General features: G+C 41.0%; 1 long non-coding RNA gene across 3 annotated transcripts in view; it reads right to left on the bottom strand.

The window, feature by feature from the left end:
- Window positions 1-12822, bottom strand: part of LOC108582066 — a 242817-nt gene extending 229995 nt beyond the window's left edge. For 2 of the 3 annotated variants that reach the window (XR_004177320.1, XR_002517260.2), the window contains exon 1: window positions 10232-12317. This is a non-coding gene — a long non-coding RNA (uncharacterized LOC108582066). The other variant, XR_004177323.1, reaches the window with a different exon arrangement.
- Window positions 12823-24762: the final 11940 nt, after the last annotated feature.

The raw sequence follows: 24762 nt of genomic DNA, 5'->3' as shown, positions 1-24762 counted from the left end.
TTCTTAAGCCTGTAAGTTTTGAATTCTCTCTGCAACACCACGCCACCTCAGGCCAACTTCAAGGGAAAAACAATTATCCTAAATCAGTTTGCAAAAAGGAAAAGAGCTGAGAAACAAAAATTGCTCCAGGCAGGAGAAATAGCAAAACAGCATCTCACACTGTTGATGGGGAAGAGAATATGACTTCGTCTTGAGCGTTTCTAATTTTGTAGCTCACACGCATCCCATCGCAACATTGTAAATCTTGAGTTAAAGGTTACCTCTGAGACAGTAGGAATGTAGCCTGCCACCTCTAAAGGAGGAGTTTAAGGTTTTTCCAAAGTTCAGATTTTTTCCAATCAAAATAGCTTCAGTTAACCCAGGGATACGCACAGTTACATTTTATTCCTAAACACTGGGCATTTTATTTTGTCTATAAGGTTACCCCTTCTTCTTTAATTACAAGCATTTACTCAGGAAAGAAGCCTTTCTATGACACTGTCATGTTATTTTTCTAAAAATAGAATGAGGCTGGGTGTGATGGCTCACACCTGTAATCCCAGCACTGTGGGAGGCTGAGGCGAGCAGATCACTTGAGGTCAGGAGTTTGAGACCAGTCTGGGCAACATAGTAAGAGCCCCATCTCTACTAAAAATTCAAAAATGTAGCTGGGTGTGGCGGTGCACACCTGTAATCCCTGCTACTCAGGAGGCTGAGGCATGAGAATTGTTAGAACCCAGGAGGCAGAGGTTGCAGTGAGCCAAGATCACACCACTGAACTCCTGCCTGGGTGACATACATACATAAATAAAAAAAATAAAATAAAATAAAATAAAATAAAATAAAAATAGAATGACTCAAATCTGGGGCCTCTTTATTGGGCTGTAGGGCTCTGAGGTGGCGGCTTGGCCATCAGTTAAGAAGAAATGGTCTGCTCTTCCCCAGTTAGAGGGGTCCAGATAGAAGAGGACCCAGTTGTGGAAGGCCCACCAGCTCACCGTCACTATCATTTTGTCCTTTTACTAACATCTTGGAAGCTCCGTATACATGCTGTGGAAATGGGAGAGGATCTTACAGTATCTGGGATTTATAGGCATAAATTCCATTAGCCGGCCTCACAACTAATTGCTATTCTAACACTCAGCACGGGGTAAATTATAATTGATGGTAATACATGAGGAGCAATGATTTATTTTAATAAATCTCTCTAAAAAATAGAATAATATCTGAGTGTTTGCTGGGGTGGAGTGGAGGGCCAGTGTGTGGGAAGGAGGGAGAAAATGGTCACTAGTGAATGTTTTGCCCTTCTTTCTAAAAGCTTATCAGACCTCAGGTGGACTGACCTTGGACATCAATCAGGTATGTGGAAACTTAAGCGTCTGTGTGTTTGGTTGAGCTCTGATTCGTTTCATTATTGTCTAAGTAGTTAGGGAAATTTCGACCTCTCGCGTCTCCCACTCTCTAGCTTCTGCTGCTCAGCACTGGGTGACCTTGGTGAAACATTACGGCCCTTGCACTACCATAGTGTCTGGCAATGCAACCTGAATCCGGAATCAGGTGCCCTAGACTTGAATCTTGCGTTTGTCATTTATTAGTCATGTGACCTTAACTAGGCAGCAAGCAGGCTAATGAGCCTGCATTCCTTCAACTGTGTACAGAAAATAATACACCTACTTCTCGGCACTGTTAAGGAAATGAAATAAAATAATGTATATTTTAAAAACTTGAAAGCTTTAAAATGTCATTCAAATATGATTTATCTACCCACTAAACAAATGCAAGTCACTATTCAGGTGAAGATAATAATCTACGTCCTTCCTCATGTGAGTTTATTGCCAGATTTTCTTAGTCATTTTCACAGGATAAAATTAAGTGAACATTCAACTAAAACCAGACCATGAAAGGGCTAACTTGGTATGTTCTAGGCACAGAGGGTAGGGAGGTTTATGTTCAGGTGGTTCAATTTAATACCTCACATGTCACTCATTGCAAACGCAGTCGCAGAGACTGACCCATGAATGTCCTGTTGTTGAAAATCCCATAATGAAGAAGAGACTATGACTTCACCAGTCTCCTTCTTGCCCCTAGAAGGGCTTCCATCATTTCATTAAAAGAGAAAAAACCCACCACATACTGCTCAATAGGGTGACTGGCTCCTGAACAGTCAAGATGTTATTTTCAAACACATTCTTTCCTTGCTTTTCCATCCCCATGGGGCCCTGCTCTAATTCCTGGCCTCCTGAAACCCCGTGGCTGCAACTTCCATCTTACTGAGCAGATTTTCAAACAAAGTCCCTGTGCTGTGTGCACAGAACCGCCCTCCGGAGCTGCAGGCATGCCGGTCGGGGGGCTCAATGCCGAATTTATTTCCCACATCTTGGACACGTCGTCGCTCTCTCTCCTCCCTCCCTCCAGTCCCCTCTCCCCACCTCCCCTTCATTCTTAAATCCTGCAGCCATGACAGAAATAAATTAGCTAGAGGTACAGGTCACACCTTGGAGAGCAGTAAACGTTCTGTGGGAAATCAATAGAGAAGATGGGATTCTCAAACAGCCGAAGCAGAAGGAATGATGCATTGATGGCTATACATAAACCAAACAAAGGAGTCTGAGCACAGCCTTCCGGGGAGGGGCCCGCGCTCTGGGCTTCATTTATTCTAACACCTGAACCCGAGACGGCACCGCAGAAAAAGACACGCTGCAGATACCTGGGCTTTTTTCCTCAGGAAGGCTCAACGTTGCTGGGCCAGTGTTGGTGAAAATGAAAAATTATGTTCAGATCGTGGATGTTAAAGCTGGAGCCCCCAGGAAACCCCTGGAGAACACTAAGCTGAGTGTGTGAGACATATATCTGGATGAAGACCTCCTCAGCCAGGGCTGCTGACAGCAAAAGCCAGAGAAGAATTGGCTGGATAGTTAACTGAAGAAGTGTGATTCCTAAAGTCATTTCGGGTGATGTGTTGGAAACACCTAGGCTTTAGGCTCTGACAGACCTGGGTTCCAGTCCTGGCTTCACCACTAGGTAACAAAAATGGGCAAGTTGCATTTATAAAGTGGCAATAGGAGGTCTACCTTAGAGGCAATCGTGCGGATTAAATGAATAATACACATAAACACCTAGTACAAAATAGGCACTCAATAAATGCTAGTTGCTGTCCCTTCCATTCCCCTGCCTGATTATAAGTGGCTTCTTCATGTCTCTGGAGTTCTACAACTTCTCCCACACAGAGCCTTCACAAAGGCAGGCCCTCGTAAAATTTTTCTCTGATGGCAAAAGCAATGCCTAGCAAAAACAGGTGTTCAGCAGGACTTTTGGTGCCCTACAGTCTCGATCAGCTGCCAAATGCCACTCCAAAAAGCCACCTAAGTTAAAGCAGCGTGCCTGCTATGCAAATGCAGGGATGAAATACAGTCCTGCCCTGAGCACCTCCTATCTAGAAATCCTGAAATTTCCATTGCTGTATACCAAGAACCTGTTTTTCTCCTGTCTTCTCTTGCTCTTGTTTTTTTTTTCTGAAAACTGCATTTTTCTTATCTTTTCCTCCTCAGTTTGAGCCTGATTTCTTCCTCACACACACCTGAATTTCGGTAATAAAACAAATACTTACCGTGAGAAGCCATTATAAATTATCTAGAAAATAAACATTTAAATAATCTCAATCCTAAAATGTTTAATTGTGATAAATGTAGATAGCATAAAGTTTACCAGCTTAACCATTTTTAAGTGTATGCTCAGTGACAGTAGGTACATTCACATTGTTGTGTTACCATCACCATTATCCATCTCCAGAACGTTTTCACCTTCCTCACCTACAACGCTGTACCTGCTAATCATAACTCTCCATTTACCCCTTTTCACAGCCCCTGGAGCCCACCATTCTACTTTCTGTTGCTATAATTTTACTATTCTGGGAAACTCCTATATGTGGAATCAAATGATATTTGTCTTTTTAGGCCTGTCTTATTTCACTTACTGTAATGACCTCAAGTTTCATCCATGTGGTAGCACGTGTCAGGATTCCTTCCTTTTTAACACTGAATAATTTTCCATTGAATGGATATACCATGTTTTGTTTATCCATACCTCCTTTGATGGGCACTTGGGTTGTCTCCACCTCGTGGCTATTGTGAACAATGCTGTTATGAATATGGGTGTGCAACTATCCCTTCAAGACCCCATTTTCAATTCCTTGGGGATATACCCAGGAGTGGAAGTGCTGGATCAAATGGCAATTTTATTTGTTAATTTTTGAGGAGCCATCATACTGTTCTCTATAGCAGCTGCACCATTTTATATTCCCACCAACAGTGCATAAAGGTTCTGACTTCTCCACATCCTTGTCAGCACTTGTTATTTTCTGTTTTTTTGAAAGTAATCATTCTAACATCTTTCCATGGTTTGTATCTTCTCTGGGAAAATGGGGGCTGTATATGAGGAGCAACCATTTGTTTGGTAGCCTGACTTGTTCATTTCTCCTTGCATACAGGAAATTCTTAAGGTCAACCAGATTCTGCTCTGGCTACAGTTTCTGTCTAATGTCTCTGTCTTTTCCAAGTCTTCTATCTTTCATTAATTCAGGAAATGTAAATTTCAGTTGAACAATTCAAGAGTTTTCAGTACTCTGATATAAAGCAGTTTGCCTAGCCCAGTTACTCATGCTACCCTCAATCTCAGTAAATGAAGGAGAAAGCCTTTTCTTTTTGTTTTGTTTTTGTTTTTAGATGGAGTCTCAGTCTGTGATCCAGGCTGGAGTGCAGTGGTGTAATCTCAGCTCACTGCAACCTCTGCCTCCCGCTTCTCCTGCCTCAGCCGCCCAAGTAGCTGGGATTACAGGCGCACGCCATCACACCTGGCTAATTTTTGTATTTTTAGTAGAGACGAGTCTTGCCATGTTGGCCAAGCTGGTCTCGAACTCCTGACCTCAGGTGATCCGCTTGCCTTTGCCTCCCAAGGTTCTGGGAGTAGAGGCGTGAGGCACTGCACCTGAACAGGAAAGCCTGTTCAGAACAGAAAAAGTGAAAGCACTAGAACCTACTAGAAAACACTGAGACAGCTTGGAGAATAAAAATAACAGCTCTCATATAGCAGGCCACATTTTTAAAAATTAAAAATCGTTTACTTTTTTTTACTTAATTAATTTTATTTTATTGTATGTGAGGACACTTAACATAGGTCTACCCTCTTAACAAATTTTTTGTGTATAATACAGTATTGTTGACTATAGGTACAATGTTGAATAGCAGATCTGAGCATCTCACCTGAGAAAATTCCCATTGACAATTTCAGATGTGGAAACTGAGGCACAGTGATGTGAAATCATTTACCCAAAGTTAACAAATTTTCCAGGTTCAGGACCCAAAACCCAGTCATATCACTGCAAATCCCATGTGTTTTTCATCATACAATACTACCTAATGATTACTAAGCTCTTTACTTCTGAAACTGCAAAACTTTTAAGGACCTATTTGTGAAAAAACAAACAAAAAAGAAATGTGGTTTGAGCTTGCTGTTGAAGAGGAACGGTTCCCTAAAGGCAGGCAGTACATAGACTTCACCAAGCACTAACTTCATGGGACGTGACTTGCTCAACTCTGGACAACACATGTTAATAGACCCAAAATGAGGCAAGATATAGGCATCGCCCATGAAAGGAATGTAGTCTATAGGACAACAGCAGTCCTTTCCACCTAGCATGTTTCTTGAAGGCCTTGTGTGACACACATGACATCCTATGCTCAGCTGGTGAATCATGTGATTCACCTCTTTGCCTGGGGGCCATATATTCTTCCCCTATGGGGATAGGTTTCCTCCTCTTTAAACTTCCCAGGGGTATTGTGAACTTTAAATACAGTACTGATAAAGCATGAAACCTAGCATCTGGTGTGTAATAGACCAATAAACCAAAACCCATTGCCATCTCCCTGCCGTATCCCCAGAGTAGCTTTTCATTCCCAGCAGGGACAAGTGGGTGAAGGCCATGAAGAGGCATCTGAAAGGGAACTCTGTACTGAGTGGTAAAGAATTTAAGAATTTTAGGCCAAGCGAGGTGACTCACACCTGTAATCCCAGCACTTTTGGAGGCTGAGGCAAACAGATCACCTGAGGTCAGGAGTTTGAGACCAGCCTGGCCAACATGGCAAAACCCTGCCTCTACCAAAATTACAAAAATTAGCCAGGTATGGTGGCGCATGCCTGTGGTCCCAGCTACTTGGGAGGCTGAGGCAGGAGACTCGCTCAAACCCAGGAGGCAGAGGTCGCAGTGAGCCAAGATCACACTACTGCATTCCAGCCTGGGTGACAGAGCAAGACATCTTCTCAAAAAAAAAAAAAAAAAAAAAAAACATTAAGAATAGACACTTAGAATATTTAACCATCAACTGCTGTCCCTGAAGTCTGCCTCACACTTCTGCACCAACAGACTTGTTTTACTGGTCTGCATGTGAGTGCTCCATGCACTTCTGTGTACCATTTATTCATTTAGACTGCACATGCTCTGAGGGAGTGGCCCCTCCTTCTGTCTGGTCTTGCAGCCCTGTGACTGTGCACTTACAGTTCCCGGTTCTCTACAGAGAGCGGTCCGTTAAGGATCACTGATTTGGTCAGAAGCAGGTCCTTGAGATTTATCTCTCTAAAGGGATTTCTCTAACGTAATGCTATGTGTAAAGGGATTTCTCTAACGTAATGCCAGGCACATCGAGGCCCAGACACTTAGTGCACCTCAAGAGCCCGGTCAGCACTGGTCAGAAGGCCCCCAGCAAAACCTGAAATCTTGACAGTTCTAAAGCCTGTCTGCACATGTGCCTTTACTTCTTTTTTGACTCCCACTGAACCTACGAGCCTGTAATTGACTTCTTTCCCTTCAGAGAGATTCCTCACTTCCGAGAAGCCTGCTTAGCTGCATTGGAAAGTCACCGAAGATAACTAGATTTGACTCAACAAATGTGCGCTTATCTTGGACACATCTGCCTGGATAGCCTCCCTCTGGCCTCTCCGCGGACTAAGAGCAAGAAGAATAAGCGTTCTGCCTCAGTTAACTCTCTGTGCCATTTAGCACATTTTTGTATTTTCAATAAATATGCCTTAAGCACTACTCATCTTGTGGTGTTCATTTACCAACACAAGTGCCCTGAGGATCTGTGGGTTGAGCTAAGGGCTGACTGGGATTCACAGTAAGAATAGTTCATGCTTACTTTGGGTGATACAACACAAGCAACAAATAAGAGCACATGCCAATCAAAACATTTTAGGGTTTAGTCTGCTGTGTGAGGCACCGTGCTAAGTAATTTACATGCATCGTCTCATATAATCCTCATAGCAACCCCTTGGTATCCCCATTCTACACATGATGAAAAAGAGACACAGAGGAATTTAGCAAAATACCATGGAACACACACTTGGGGATTCTATGGATAGGATTTAAATTCAAGTCCAACTCCTTAGTGTGACAGTGGGTGCAGTAACATACCTTCTCCAGCCAGAGTTTTCTCCTTCATAGCGGGACAATATCCAAAGCCCCTGGTGCTGCCACACTTTCCACCTTCATGAATCACGGAACTCCTCCTTTATATCCTCTCTACCTCAGTACTTTTATATCCCTCAGTAACCCAGGGATTCAGGATAGTCTAGAATTTCAAATCCCGAGTTGGGCAATCCGAATTCCCATGTAGCCTCTATCCTGACCTTAGGCAGCAAGTCATTCAATCTTTCAGTTTCATCGTTTGTCAAAAGAAAATGGCAACACTGGCCCAATCTATTTTCATAGGTAATGTTGAAGATAAGATCAAAGGAAATATGTCAAAGTCTCCTGAAAAGCTTCAAATACTTCTCAAATTATTACAGTAATGGATTCAGTTTGAGAACTTACCGCACGGAACGTCTTTGTCCAAAACCTTAAAATGAATGGGGAAACTGAGTTCAAGATACAAAAATGGAACCCAGATTATTTCTATTCTTGTGTAAGTAGAGGCTTGGACTGGAGCTCCACGTATCTATATGCTTGCTCCTGCCTAGGCACTGCTTTGGGCAAATCACCGCACTTCACTACAAAACATGGATGTGATACCTGCCTTCTCCGGAGTACTATGGGTAGAGTGTGGGCAGGACACAAAAACATCCAGAAAGCTTGAGACGAGAAAAACTCTAGAAAGTCAATTATATGCATTTTTTTAATGTGGTGTCAGATTTTTTTCTCCCACTCATTTTCCCTTGTCTCAATCTAAATGTTATCCAGATGTGAACATGAAGAGGCCTGTCTTTGTTCATTCTCTGCTTCTTTGCATGCCCTTTGGTTTTCTTTTGTGCCTCAAAAGGTTTTGGTGCTATGCTTCAAGACACAGGTCATGAAGGGGAAACAGTTGGGGTGTTGTGGGGAGAGTGCAGTATTAGGAACGAGGACTCAGGATAAAGAATTACAGCATGCCTCAGAATGTGCACCTCCTCTTTGCCAACGCAGAGACAAGGTGATGAAAAGATCCCTGGCTCCAGACAAATGCCCTCAGCCTTGCAAAGCCTTCCAAGAGGCAGCGTCCCAGAGCCCAGACTGCAAGTGACTTGCGCATGCACACACGCACACACACACACGTTCACACACACACTCCCATGGAAAACTGTGCTCTCGCATCCCAGAAAAGGTTTGTTGTTTCAATTAAACCTCATCAATGCCACATGTCAGAGAAGAAAGAAAAAACAAAACAAGACTAAATTACTTCAGCTATCTCCTTAGGGATTGATCTGTATCGAATAAACCACCGTCTACACATGGGGAGAAGCTTTTACTTATGAAAAACAGAGGCAGGTGCAGAAGAGCAGCATTTGGTACTAAATCAAAGCTCTGGGAGCAGAAGGAAGTGGATTTAGATGCATCCACTTAGCTCCTCCTGATATCTAACTCTCAGGGTGGGGAACAGATCACAGCCTTGGCTGGGTCTGGCCTCTGCTTCCTGGTCCCCCCTGAGGTCCCACCCCACTCTGCTCACTGCTTCAGCTGCCCGGTAAGAACAGATGGACAGAAGTTAAGAGAGCAAGGTCAGCTCATCGGCTAAGTCTCATTTCACACCCTGCCCCACCTCTATCATCCCTTTCTGGGACATAAAGATGAAGAAAGCAGGGCAGGGGTGCTGCTGCATTTGATTCCGGCTGAAGCTATGGTCGTTTCATTTACATCCCCTGAATAGCTGGCGAGTCTGATTTACACATTGATAATATGTGATGCTTTGTATTCCAGCAAATATTTAATCCCTGACTGATCAATAATCCTCGCCTGGCTGTTCTTTTTTGAAAAGGAATAAATCCCCTTTTACTCTTAAAATTCTTGAATAAAATTAAACTGCTTTAGCCTAGGATGCACTGCTCCTACATGAAACCATGTGGTTTCATAACCTCAGTCCTCAGATGGTTTTAAAGGGGCCGCCTTTGCTTACTTGATATTTTCTGAGATCCTAACATCTCTCTAATGAGTCCTCTGTGTTATCAGTTGATATTATAAGACAACCCTTTACGGTCTGGTATACTTTTTTTAAATTAAAAAGTAAAATTATTAACCTAAACTGAATCAGTGCGTACATAGCATGCAGTATTTTTTTGCATTCTTTTGCTTATATTCACCATGGCGGTCTTGATTTAAATTCTTCATTACAAACCTTTCTATAAACCATTTCCCTCCCAGACTACATTTTTAAGAAAACTCTATTCCTACACAGATTCTTGAAAAGCTGTACTCCTGTCTTAAAGTTGAATATTTTGAAAAATGCACATTAAATATGGAAAGAGATGGCTCTCCTCTCTATAAGGGGCTCCCAAGGCAGCCTCAGAGCTCACCAAAAGTTCCAAAACAACATCCACAACAAAACAAACTCTCTTTCATCTCTGGCAGCAACAAAAGCAATAACTTTCACCAAACCTACCCAAGCCAAGAATTAATATAACACAGAACACATCCACGTTCAGACCATTACGGCTACATCAGCTCACCACAGTATTTGTTTAAAAAACACATAATTTGTGGTAGAGAGAAAGAATCTTTCATACAAAAAGAGGTTCTTTCAAATGCAAATTAACCAAAAGACATATTTTCCCTGTGTTTGGGAAATCACTCCAACACATGAAAAACATAGTTTTTGTGTGGAAAAAAAAAAATCAGTGTACACCCACCAGTTGAAAAGGCAATTACATTAGCTGTAGATTACCTTAACAGTCAAGAAAAGTTAACTCCTAGCTCCGAAAGTCTTTAAGAACTTTATTAGCATTTACTGACCTAAGTAGTCTTCAGTTCCCAGGTAGCAAAGTTTCTTTTCTTCTCCACTGAAATGCTCATATGGACACTGAAGGGCATTGTATTACTGAACTGATGAGAAATGAATATTGTTTCCATTCTTCTGGAGGAAAAAAAATGTAAAGAAAGAAGGAAGGAAGGGAAGAAAGAAGAAAAAGAAGGAAAGAGAGAAAAGGAAAGGAAGAAAAGAAAGAAAAAGAAAGGAAAGAAAGAAAGAAAGGAAAGAAAGAAAGAAAGAAAGAAAGAAAGAAAGAAAGAAAGAAAGAAAGAAAGAGAGAGAGAGAGAGAAAGAAAGAGAGAAAGAAAGAAAGGGAAAAAAGAAAAGCAAGGCAAAATACAGTCTACTCGAGTATTCTTCCTGGTGGGGAAAAAAAAGTAAATCCACTATTCTGGAACGAGTTCAAACATAGCTTGACAGGCTCCAGGAGAATTTACACTGAGCATGCTTAGCCCCGCACTGCTTGCATGAGACACTCTTAATGAATATTACTTCCTTCCCACTGGCTATTCCTGCTGGAAGTCCACACCCACCCCTCTTTCAGAAGTCAGGAATTTAGCTTCAGCCAAAGTCCAGAAAACATGCTTATGCGGAGACAAGGCCTCACCGATCCATAAACTTTCAGGTTGTGACCTGCAGGTCAGTTTGACAAATAGAACATAGGGGTGAATTTTTTTTCTGCCCTTGGTTATGTTCCCAGCTTTATGCCTGTCCTAAACTGCAGTTCCTCTGGAGAAAAGAAAAACAGAGAGCTTTCTTTCTAAAGAACATGACGTCCTAAACACCACAGTAAAGACCTTTCCTGATCAAGCTTCCAAACTGAAATCAGAATAAGGGTTATCTGCATATTAAAACACAACATTCGATGATTTTTAGCTTCTGGATAAAATAAAAGTCCTACCCCAAATGTATGCTTTTTGATAACTTACATAACACCTCTCTCAAAAACGCTGCATGCCAAAGCACACTCTGAAAATATGTTCAAAATCCAGCTTTAACCTCCTATGCTGTCTAAACATTGGACTCGTATACATTTAGGTCACACTAAAAACTGACTTTCTTTTTCAGACAATGCTTTATCTTTCCCTAAATCTCTCTGTCATGTTTAATGACAGGAGACCTGAAATTCTGGAAATTTAAAAATAGATTACTTTTCTGACAGTCTGAGAAGGCAAGATTCTTGGTCTGCCAAAAAATCGGGGGGGAGCGGGGAAGGGGAGAATTAGCAGGTTTAGCAGGTGAGGGCCTGATATAGACAGCATAGTAAAGGAAGGGCATTTTATATTTCAAAATTAATAATAAAGTATCTTTTTGTTGTCCATTTGATATTTCTAGGGTGCCATTTATATGTATCAAATTACAAATTATAAATATTGTTAAATACTCATTTGAACTGTAATGCTTATTTCCCTAGAGACACACACACACACGTGCACACACAAACACACACCCCAATTTGTGGTTTGAAAAAAATGATGTCACAAAACATCAAAAGGCAATAGAAATTTTCTAAGTCTCCAAGAAATATGGTGTGCCCAGCTTCTAATACAAAGCCTGCCTGGCTAGCATTGATTCTTTGGATTAATAAAGGATGCATCCATGAGCCTGATACGTAAATGCATTGCCTCTCCATGCCTGTAACACTTTACGCAGCCCACTGCTGAGCTGCCATGATATGTTTTCCCTATGGAAGGTCTTTGTAGCATAAAATACGTCTTTGCCCACTATTCAATAAATAAAATCTCTGCAGACGTATTTTCCTCCTGGTAACTATGAGTTTTTTCGAGACTTTAGGCATGGTGGTTGTTTTGTTTGCTTTTATGCTTTGCCTAAGGGAAGAATAAAATGTAGCCCCCTGCCCCAAGTGTGTTTACTTATATTACAAGAGCAAACTAAGTTTTCAGCAGTTAGACGAAGCCCAAGAGAAATCAGGCTTTGAAGGCTAAGTAACCCTCATGACCACACATAAGGTAAGTGTAAAATAGGAAGGACATTTATTCATTTGACTCAAAGAGATTGCCTAGAGACAAGGTCCCCCAACACAGAGAACAAGGACCCTTCCCTGTAGACAGCTTACCTCCCTGCCATTGGAGTGCGCTGTTTCTCATGGCAGGTCTCATGGCACAGAGGACAGGGACCCTTCCCTGTAGACAGCTTGCCTCCCTGCTACCCGGGTGCAGTTTCTTTTGTCTCCTTCCGTGAGGATGACTGTCTCCCCTGGAGCTAAGGGGAGACACAGAAGCCTGTGCAGGAAACACAGGAGCTTGAGTAGAACCATGCTGTTTCCAGCTTGAATGTTAAAACCACTCTGCAAAGCTGAGATAGTCTTTACAGTGCCATCACATTCATTAATTCAATTAGCAAATATTCATTGAGCCCCTACACTGACGCTCATTTGGGCGCTGGAAATTGTGACATGACTAAGACAACGTTCCTGCACTCAGGGAGTTTACATTCTGGCAATTAGATGTTTAATGGAAAACATTTAAAAAATTCAAGATGTAGGCCGGGTGCGGTGGCTCACGCCTGTAATCCCAGCACTTTGGGAGGCCGAGGCAGGTGGATCACCTGAGGTCAGGAGTTTGCGACCAGCCTGACCAACATGGAGAAACACCGTCTCTACTAAAAATACAAAACTAGGTGGTGCATGCCTGTAATCCCAGCTACTCGGGAGGCTGAGACAGAAGAATCACTTGAACCCGTGAGACAGAAGTTGTAGTGAGCTGAGATTATGCCATTGCACTCCAGCCTGGGCAGCAAGAGCAAAACTCCGTTTAAAAAAAAAAAAAATTCAAGATGTAAATAAGTAAATAGTGTATACATTTACAAATTGTGATAAGTCTAAGAAAGAACTAAAAGGGAAATGATGAGAAAGAAACAAGCCATGTGTGTTGGGGGCTGAGGGACAGAGCATCAGGAAAATGGAATAAATATTTCGGAAAATCATTAGTAACCAATCCAATATAAGTTAAAATGAAAAAAATATGTGGCGTGGCTGGATTAAAGCCTTGAATGCAACACTAATGCATTTGGATTTCATATGGTGTATAATGGGAAGCTATTGAGGGCTTCTGAGAAGAATTATTATTACTATTTTGACTATGACTATTTTTTGTAGCAGTTTGTAGGAACACTGGGGATGAGCATGAAAAGACAAAGCTTTTAGAAGAGCCAAGATTGGCAGAGGTGGGGAGAACACCTAATCTAGGAAAATGCAAACAGTGATGGAGGGGAGAAGACAGCAATGAGAGGTATTACTATTATTTTTCAATTTATTTATTTATTTTTTGAGATGGAGTCTCACTCTGTCACCCAGGCTGGAGTGCAATGGTGCCATCTTGGCTCACTGCAACCTCTGCCTTCCAGGTTTAAGCAATTCTCCTGCCTCAGCCTCTGAGTAGCTGGGATTACAGGTGCCCACTACCACGCTCAGCTAATTTTTGTCTTTTTTTGTAAAGACAGGGTCCCACCATGTTGGCCGGCCTGGTCTTAAACTTCTAACCTCAGGTGACACACTGGCCTCGGCCTTCCAAAGTGCTGGGATTACAGGCGTGAGTTACCGCACCAGGCCGAGAGGTATTATTGAGGCAGAAAGACAGCTTTTGACAACCAACTGGATGTGCAGATGAGGATGAGAAGGCATTTAAGGGGAATGCTAAGATTTTTGGTCTCAGTAGCTCTCAGTAGATCAGGGGCTCAGACATCTCTTCACTTACTTCATGCCTGAACCCATGCAGCTGAAGATAGCTGGACAAAAATTTACAAGCACGTCAACTGTTCTCACATTACACTCTTGCTCACTAAACCTCGCATGGGTTCTTAAGCAGATGGTGAGAATGGGGAATGATGGTGTCTTAAGCAGAAATGGAGAATCTAGGGAAAGCAATGTCTGGCACATGGTGAGCCCAAATATTTACTGGATGTATGGTATATGGAGTTTGAGGGCTAGGGGGATTTTCATCCTACACTATTATTTTAGTTGGGAATTTTATTTAGCTGTTAATAGGGACCTGATAATAGTCAAACACCTAAGGGTACATTTTTCTCTCATTTAAAAAAAAAAAAAAAAATCAGAGATTGAAGGTTCAAAACATGACTACCAGGGACCCAAATCCTTCTATCTTTTTGGTTTCCCATTCTTAATGCAAGGTGTCCATCTTCAGTTTTGCCTTATGGTCCATTGTGGACTATGCCTAATTTTGAGTAAATGGACAAATGTAGAAGTCAAGTCTAGAAAATGGTTGGGTAGCCAGGAGACCAGGGGCTCAGACACCTCTTATATAAGAATCTGGGTCATACCACCAGGTCAGCTACCAAGGCAAGCAGAGGTGCTAGCCAAGAAAGAGGAGAATCTAGAATGGTTAATACATTGAGGTAGCACAAATGAGGAGTATCAGTGGCACTCTCTAGAGCAGTCATGGAGGCAGGATTAGTCCCACTAACCTTCCTCATGTAAGACTTTCTAGGTAAGGAAACTTATCAGAATGCGGGAGGAGGTCTTCTTAGAAGGGGTAAGCTTAGTATACAAGCAAGCAGTGCAAATGGCGAACTGTAGCAGATTCTGTGGCATGCCATCTATTACCTTCCCTTCAGGACTAAGAAACTCACTACTGCGCCTACTAGTAGTGTTAATTTCTGTCATCTCACAGCCAAGTCCCTCTTGAGGAATTACCCTCACTTCTTGGGAGCCTCCGTGCCCACAGGAATCCCATATCTAAATGTCTACAAAGGGGCAAAAATGCCAAGCCTCCTTGCTCCAATTTTGGACAAATCAGAGGGTTGCTCCAGCTCCACAGCTCCCTGTAGTATTGCCTGAGACCTGTTACAACTGCACTTCTGTCTAACCCCTCCTCTGCTCATTCCTCCTGCCCTCCATCCCTTATAGATGTTGCTTCTGAAAACACCCCTCGGTAAACTCCTACGTACAAATCTCGATCTCACAGGATGTTGTCTGGAAACCCAATATAATCCAGCAAAATAAAAACCCTGGCTAAATTCAACCCTTCACTTACTCCATGCCTGAACTCATGCAGCTGAAGATAGCTGGAGAAAAATACACAAGCATGTCAACTCTTCTCACATTATACTCATGCTCACTAAACTTCACAAGGGTTCACCCCAGAAACCATCTTTTTCTTCCCTAATCCATTTTTACTTTCACTCTCCAGAACAAGTATTTCAAATTTTCTCCTCTAATTTCCAACACTCGTTCCTCACCCCCATTCTTAGTAGTCAATCTTGCTTTCTACTATGATGAGAAAAATGAAGCAATTAAAAGAGAATTTTCAAAAATCTCAGCGTGAAATCTACACACCTGCCAGAACCAGAGTGAATATACTTCACCTCCCCTTATATTACTATGGATGAGCTGTCCATCCTCCCGCAGAGCAAATCCCTCCACCTATGCACTATATCTCCATTTTCTCTTTCCTACTTGAAAATATTGCTCCACGAAGTCTTCTCTCTTTCTTGTTTTATCAGACTTTCCTTTTTTATTATATCGATTGCAACATCATAAAATACACTGGTATTTCTCTCATCTTAAAAACAATAACCTTTCTTTAATCCAGATTTCCTCTTCAACTAATGATTTATTATTATCCCTTTCCTATAGCACTCCTGAAAGCATTCTATACTAGATCTTTCTAATATCTGTCTTCCCATTCTTTCTTCTTTTAAAAAATGTTTTCATGAGATATAATTTTCATACCATAAAATTATATAAAATTCAAACTTTTAACATGCACAGAGTTGTATAAGCATTAGCACAATCTAAGATTAGAATATTTTTATTACCCCCAAAAAACCTGCCAATTAGCAGTAATTTCCTATTTATCTCTATCCTCTATCCCCCAGGCCCAGGAAATCAGAAATATACTTTCTATTTCTACGGATTTTTCCTATTCTGGTCTTTTCAAATAAATGAAAAGCATACAATATGTGGTCATTTATGACTGGCTTCTTTCACTTAGCATCGTGTTTTCAAGGCTCACCAATGTAGCATGTATCGGTTTTCATTCATTTAAATTCCCAAATAATATTCCATTATAAGAATATACCACATTTTATTTATCTATACATGAGTTGATGGGCATTTAGGCTGTCTTTCCTTGTTAACTCTTATAAATAATGCTGTCCTGAGCATTCATGTACAAGTTTTTGTGTGGATGCAAGTTTTTATTTCTCTTGAGTATATACTAGGAATGAAATTTTGGGGTCATATGATAACTCTGTGTTTAACTTTTTAAGGAACTGTCAGACTATTTTCTAAGTTGTTGAACCATTTTACATTCCTTCAAGCAGGGCAGGAGAGTCCCAATGTCTCCGTGTCCTTCTCAACTCATGTTATCACCTACGGTGTTTATCATAGCCATCCTGGGTGGATATGCAGTGGTAGTTCATTGTGATTTTGATGTTTCCTTTGTGTTCCATTATGTTGGACATTTATCTTTTTATGTGCTCCCGTTCTTTCTTAAACACACTCCAATTAAGCTTTTTTCTCCATCACTCCACTGAAATGACTCCTCGCAAATCTACCAGTAACCACCTTGTTGCATTCTAAGACCATTTCTCAGTCCTTATTTTTCTTTACCTATCAGTAGTTTCCGACATGGGTAAAAATTCTCTCAATAAAACACTGTATTCTTGGCTTCCAGAACACCACATTGTCTTTGTTTTCGTCCTTCACTTCTGGTTGCACCTGTTTAGCTCCTTTTCCTGTTTGTTTGTTTGTTTGTTTGTTTTCTCATCTCTCTCACCTCCAAATGTTAGATTTCCCCAAGACTCAATTCTAGAATATATTCTTTCTTACACTCATTCCCTACACAATCTACACTCATTCCCTATACAATCTCATCTAGGATCTACATAACCTCTCCTAGAATCATGACTTTAAGTGCCATCTATATGGTTATGATGACTTTCAATATTATATCCTCAACCTGGATCGCTCCATATATTCAAAACTAACTATTTAATATCATCACTTGGATGTCTAAGAGGCAAAATTAAACATGCCCCAAACTGAGCTCCTATTGTTTTTCCCAAACTAGTTCCTTTCCTTTCTCAATTTGTGGCAACTTAAAATTTGAAGCTAAGACAGAAGTAGAGCAAGACGGCGGAATAGATGGCTGAACCAATCATTCTTCAAACAGATTACCAATTTAACAACTATCTACCCACAAAAAAAAAAAAATACCTTCATAAGACTCAAAAATTACATCAGCACTCATAGTACCTGGCTTTAACTTCATATCACTGAAAAAAGCACAGAAGAGGTAGGAAAAACAGTCTTCAATAGCCTACCCACTCGTCTTCCATCTCCTGGTAAGGGTGGCATGAGGTGGACAGTGTTTCTGTGCACTGGGGAGAGGTAGAAGTCAGTGATTGTGAGGCATTGAACTCAGTGCTGCCCTGTTAGAGCAGAAAGATAAACAAGACCAAGCTCAGCTGATGCTTGCCCAAAGAGGGATCATTTCCCCAAGAAAGACGGGAATTACAGATTCCAGCAGTTGGAACTTGAGTTCCTGCAAGCCTTGGCATCATGGGTTAAAGTTTTCTGGAGCCCTAAAAAGCCTTGAAAACCAGCCTAGGCCACAAGTATTGCAACTCCTAGGTGAGTCCTAGTGCTGAGCTGAGCTAACAGGCAGAGGACTGCGGGGGCAGTGACCTACTGAGACACCAGCCAGGGCAACTAAGGAAGTGTCGGCATCACCCTTCCCCTAAACCTAGGCTGCGCAGCTAGTGGCTCCAAAAGAAATCCCTTCCTTCTGCATGAGGAGAAAAAATGGAAGAGTGGGGAGGACTTTGTCTTCCATCTTGGATATCAACTGAGCTACAGGAGGATAGAGCATCAGTCAGAGTTTTGAGGTCCCCATTCTAGTCCTTAGCTCCAAGACAACTTCTCTAAACACACTCTAGGCCAGAAGGAAACCTGCTGCCTCGAAGAAAAGGATTCAGTCCTGGCAGCATTCATCACCTGCTAACTGAAGAGCCCTTGGGCCCTGAATAACCAGCAGTGATACCGAGGTACTACTTTGAGGGCCTTGGGTGAGACTCAGTTTTGCTGGCTTCAGGTGAGACTCAGCACATCCCCATATCTAGTGACTGTGGGGTGAGACTTCTGCTTGAGAAAAGTGGAGGGAAAAGTAAAGGGGACTTTGTCTTGCACCTTAGGTACCAACTCAGCCACAGCAGGTAGAGCACCAAGTAGGCTCTTGGGGTCCCTAGTTCCAAGCCTTGGTTTTTGGATGGCATTTCCGGACCTGTTCTGGGTCAGAGGGGACCCCACTGCCCTGAAGGGTGAATCCCAGGCCAGGAAGCATTCACCACAAGCTGACTGAAGAGCCCTTGGGTCTGAAGGGAACATCGGCAGTAGTCTGGCAGTACTCCCTATGGGCCTGTGGTGGTGGTGGCCATGGTGTGAGACTGCTCTGCCTTTGGAAAGATGAGGGAAGAGTGAGAAGGACTGAGTCTTGTGGTTTGAGTGCCAGCTCAGCCACAGTGCAATAGAATACCAGATAGACTGTTAAGATTTTTTACTCTAGTTCCTGGCTTCCAGGTGGCACCTCAGGCTTGCCCAGGGCCTGGGAGACGTCGCTGGCCTGAAGGGAAGAACACAGGCCTGGCTGGCTTTGCTACCTGCTAGTCGTAGAGACCAGGGCATTGAGCAGACATAGCCAGTAGCCAGGGAGAGGTTACAGCAGGCCTTGGGCGAGACCCAGTGATGTACTGGCATTGGGTCTGACTCATCACAGTCCTAGTGATGGTAACCACAGGGTACTTGTGTCACTCTACCCCTAGCTCCATGTGGCTCAAAAAAGAGAGAGAGACTCATTTGCTTGGGAGAAGGTAAAAGAAGAGAGCAAGAGTCTCTACCAGGTAATCTAGAGAAACCACCCGGACTTGTCCAAGACCATCAAGGCAGTACCTCTATGAGTCTGTAAAAGCCACAGTGTTACTGAGCTTTGGGTGTTCCCTAAAGTACATACAGCTTAGATCATGATAACCGACTCCACTTGAATATCTGGAAAGCCTTCCCAAGAAGGACAGGTACAAACAAACTCAGACTGCTAAGACTACACTAAACATGTAACTCTTCAATGCACAGATACAGATGAACATCTACAGGTACTAAGATGATCCAGAAAAACGTGACCTCATCAGAGGAACTAAATAAGGTACCAGAGACCAGTCCTGGAGAAACAGAGATATGTGACTTTTCAGAAGAGAATTCAAAAGAGCAGTCTTGAGGAAACTCAAATAAAGTCAAGATAATGCAGAGAAAAAATTCAGAATTCTCCCAGATAAATGTAACAAAGATATTGAAATAATTTTAAAGGACCAAGCAGAAATTCTGGACCTGAAAAATGCAATTGGCCTACTGAAGAATACATCAGAGTCTTTTAATAGCAGAACTGATCAAGCAGAAGAAAAAAATTAGTGAGCTTGGAACAGGCTACTTGAAAATAGGCAGTCAGAGAAGACAAAAGAAAAAAGAATAAAAAGCAATGAAGCATGCCTACAGGATCTAAAAAATAACCTCAACAGGTCAAATATAAGAGATATTGACCTTACAGGGAAGTTAGAGAAAGAGATAGGGGTAGCAAGTTTATTCAAAGGGATAATACCAAGGAACTTCCCAAACTTAGAGAAAGATAACAGCATTCAAGCAAAAGAAGGTTATAGAAAACCAAGTAGAATTGACACAAAGACTACCTGAAGGCATTTAATAATCAAACTCCCAAAGGATAAAGAAACTATCCTAAGAGCAGCAAGAGAAAAACAAATAACATACAATGGAGCTCCAAAGCATGTGGCAGCAGACTTTTCAGTGGGAACCTTATAGGCCAGGAGAGAGTGCATGACATTTTTAAAGTGCTGAAGTGCTGAAGGAAAAAAAAAAAAGAGAGAGAGAGAGAAGAAAAGAAAAAACAACGCTTTTACGCTAGAATAGTATATCTGGAAAAAATATCCTTGAAACATGAAGGAGAAATAAAGACTTCCAGACTAACAAAATGTGATGAATTAATACTAGATCTGCCCTGCAAGAAATACTAAAGGGAGTAGTTCAATCAGAAAGAAAAAGACATTAATGAGCAATAAGACATCATCTGAAGGCATAAAACTCACTGGTAATAGCAAGTATACAAAAAAAAAAAAAAAACACAGAATATTATAACACTGTAACTGTGGTGTGTAAACTATTCTTATCTTAAGTAGAAAGACTAATCAATAAACCAATCAAAAATAATAATTACAGATCATCATGGCAGATGGGAGGCAGGATTAGATTGCAACCCCGACTTGGATGGACAGAGCAGGGTGCAGAGGCTCATGTGATGAATTTTAGCTCTAGAACAACTGCAAGAACAAACCAGGAATCCCGAGAGAACCTACAGACCCTCTGAAGGAAGCAGACTGCTCCTGCAAGACCTGGGAGACACCTCAAATACTATGAGTGCCCAAACTGTGGAACTGGGAAACAGAGACCCTCCACTCCTGAACACACACCACCACTGAGGAAAATGAAGGTCTAGTTTGCAGAAGAAGTTTCTGACCTTACCTGGGGCTGAGTCAATTTAGAAAGCCAAGCAAAATATAGGGGTAGAGGAAGCAGCAAGAAAGGCCCTGGGAGCTCACTGGGTCCCCAAGCAGGCCATTCCTGCCTGGCACCACAGGGACCCTTCGGGACAGTGGCCAGAGGCATGGAGGAAAATGCCACAGGAGGAACACAATCTCCATCAAAATACCACCATCATTCTTCACAGAATTAGAAAAAAGAATTATAAAATTCATATGGAACCAAAAAAGAGCCCACATAGTCAAAGCAAGACTAAGCACCAAGAACAAATCTGGAGGCATCACACTACCTGATTTCAAACTATACTATAAGGCCATAGTCACCAAAACAGCATGATACTGGTATAAAAATAGGCACGTAGACCAATGGAACAGAATACAGAATCTGGAAATAAACCCAAATATTTACAGCCAACTGATCTTTGACAAAGCAAGCAAAAACATAAATTGGGGAAAGGACATCGTTTTCCACAAATAGTACTAGGATAATTGGGTAGCCACATGTAGGAGAATGAAACTGTATTTTCATATCTCACCTTATGCAAAAATCAGCTCAAGATGGATTATGGACTTAAGTCTAAGACTTGAAACTATAAAAATTCTAGAAGATAATATTGGAAAAACCCTTCTAGACATTGGCTTAGGCAAGGATTTCATGACCAAGAACTCCAAAAGAAAATGCAATAAAAACAAAGATAAATAATTGGGACTTAGTTAAACTAAAGAGCTTTTGCACAGTGAAAGGAACAGTCAGCAGAGTAAACTGACAACCCACAGAGTGGGAGAAAATGTTCACTATCTATACATCTGACAAAGGACTAACATCTAGAATCTACAATGAACTCAAAAAAATCAGTTAAAAAAAAAAAAATCCCTTCAAAAAGTGGGCTAAGGACATGAATGTCTAGATAATTATCAAAAGAAAATATACAAATGGCCAAAAAACATATGAAAAATTATCAGCATCGGCCGGGCGCGGTGGCTCAAGCCTGTAATCCCAGCACTTTGGGAGGCCGAGGCGGGTGGATCACGAGGTCAGGAGATCGAGACTATCCTGGCTAACATGGTGAAACCCCGTCTCTACTAAAAATACAAAAAACTAGCCGGGCGCAGTGGCGGGCGCCTGTAGTCCCAGCTACTCGGGAGGCTGAGGCGGGAGAATGGCGTGAACCCGGGAGGCGGAGCTTGCAGTGAGCCGAGATCACGCCACTGCACTCCAGCCTGGGAGACACAGCGAGACTCCGTCTCAAAAAAAAAAAAAAAAAGAAAAATTATCAGCGTCACTAATGATCAGAGAAATGCAAATCAAAACCACAATGTGATACCACCTCACTCTTGCAAGAATGACCATAATCAAACCATCAAAAAACATGGGATGTTGACATGGATGCAGTGATCAGGCAACACTTCTACACTGCTGGCGGGAATGTAAACTAGTACAGCCACTATGGAAAACAGTGTGGAGATTCCTCAAAGAACTAAAAGTAGAACTACCATTTGATCCAGCAATCCCACTACCAGGTATCTACCCGGAGGAAAAGAAGTTATTACACAAAAAAGAACTTGTACACAAGTGTTTATAGCAGCACAACTCATAATTGCAAAATCATGGAACCAACCCAAATGCCCATAAATCAACGAGTAAAGAAAGCATAGTATATACATACATACAACATAATACTATTCAGCCATAAAAAGGAATGAATTAACGGCATTTGCAGTTACCTGGATGAGATTGGAGACTATGACTCTAAATGAAATAACTCAAGAATGGAAAACCAAACATTGTATGTTCTCACTGACATGTGGGAGCTAAGCTACAAGGACACAAAGACATGAGAATGACTCAATGAACTCTGGGGACTTGGGGGTAAGTGTGGTTAAAAGGTGAGGAATAAAAGACTACAAATAGGGTGCAGTGTTTACTGCTCAGGTGATGGGTGCACCACAATCTCACAAATCACCACTGAAGAACTTACTCATGTAACCAAACACCACTTGTACCCCAATAACCTATGGAAAATATAAATGAAATAAATAAATAAAATAAAAAATAAAGATATATAAAAGCAACATCAAAGATGATTAAATAATAGTAACTACAACAACTTTTCAAAACATAGACAGTATGATAAGGTATAAATAGAAACAACAAAAAATTTAAAAGTTGGGGGAACAAAGTTAAGGCATAGAGTTTATGCTTCCCTTTTTGCCTTATATATTTTATGGAGAAAGTATTAGAGATTTATTATCAACTTAAAATATTAAGTCATAATATGATATTTACAAAGCCTCCATAGTAATCTCAAATATTAAAACAATAACAGATACAAAAATTAAAAGCAAAACCAAATCATATCACCAGAGAGAATTGCACCAGTAAAGAGCAAAGAAGTAAAGAGAGTCTACAAAGGCAACCAGAAACAAATAGCAAAATGGGAAAAGTAAGTCTTTAGCATAGATAATAATGTGGATATAAAACGGACCAAACTTTCAATCAAGTCATAGAGACAGCTGAATGGTTAAAAACAAGACCCTGGCCATTGCTTGGTAAGCTCCAAGCCTGCCATAATCCCCAGCACTTTGGGAGGCCAGTGGAGTGGATCGAGGTCAGGAGGTCAGGAATATCCTGGCTAACATGGAGTGAAACCCGTCTCACAAAATACAAAAACTAAGCCCGGAGGCAGTGGCTAGGCATGCAGTCCCAGCTACTAAGGAGGCTAGAAAGTAGAGGAGAATGTGGAAGCCAAGGAGAGTGGAGCTTGCAGTAAACAGAGATGCGCCACCTCCAGCCTAGAAACGACAATGAACTCAAATCTCAAAAAATAAATCATCATCCAAAAATAAAAATAAAAAATAAGAAACAAGACCAATGATCTATGCCTATAAGAAACACACTTACCTACCAAAGAAACACTCCTTATACTAAAAAGACTAAAATCAATAAAAGAAAAAAGTTATTTCATACTGTCATTAATCAAAAGAAAGGAAAGTAGTGGCCTTACTCAGACAAATGATTACTAAGACAAAACTAAAAGACAAAAAGAAAGGTCACTATATATGTGTCCAAAGTCAATTCAGCAAGAGTTTATAACAATTATAAATACATGTGCACCCAACACTGGAGCACCCAGATATATAAAACAAATATCATTAGACCTAAAGAAAAAGAGAGTGCAATACAATAATAGCTAGAGACTTCAACACTCCACTTTCAGCATTGGACAGCTCTTCCAGACAGAAAAATCAACAAAGAAACACTGGATTTAATCTACACTATAGACCAAATAGATCTATTAATAATACATATTTACAGAAAATTTCATCCAGTGACTGCCGAATACACATTCTTCTGCTCAGCACATGAATCATTTTCAAGGATAGATTATATGTGAGGTCATGAAACAAGTCTTAAAACATTTTTTCAAAATGGAAATAATATCAATCATCTTCTCTGACCACAATGGAGTAAAACTAGAAATCAATAACAAGAGGAATTTTGTTAACTAAATAAATACATGGAAATTAAATAATATGCTCCTGAATGACCAGTGGGTCAATGAAGAAATTAAAAAAGGAAATTCAAAAATATTTTGAAACAGATGATAAATGAAACAAAACATATTAAAACCTATGGGATACAGCAAAAATGGAACCAAGAGAGAAGTTTATAGCTATAAGTGCCTACATCAAAAAAGAAGCAAAACTAATGCTTCATCATAAAGAACTAAAAAAAATAAAACCAAACCCAAAACTAGTAGAAGAAAATAAAAAACAAAGATCAGAACAGAAACAAATACAATTGAAATAAAGAAAACAATAAAAAAGATTAGTGAAGCAAAAAGTTGCTGTTTTGAAAAGTTATACAAAATTGACAAACAGCCAGACTAAGAAAAAAAAAAGAGAAAACCCAAATAAATAAAATTAGAAATAA

The sequence above is a fragment of the Papio anubis genome, chromosome 12 (genome assembly GCF_008728515.1).
Source record: "Papio anubis isolate 15944 chromosome 12, Panubis1.0, whole genome shotgun sequence".
Taxonomy (NCBI): domain Eukaryota; kingdom Metazoa; phylum Chordata; class Mammalia; order Primates; family Cercopithecidae; genus Papio; species Papio anubis.
Note: the sequence above shows the minus strand (reverse complement) of the source record. Positions and strands in the feature narration are given on the sequence as shown.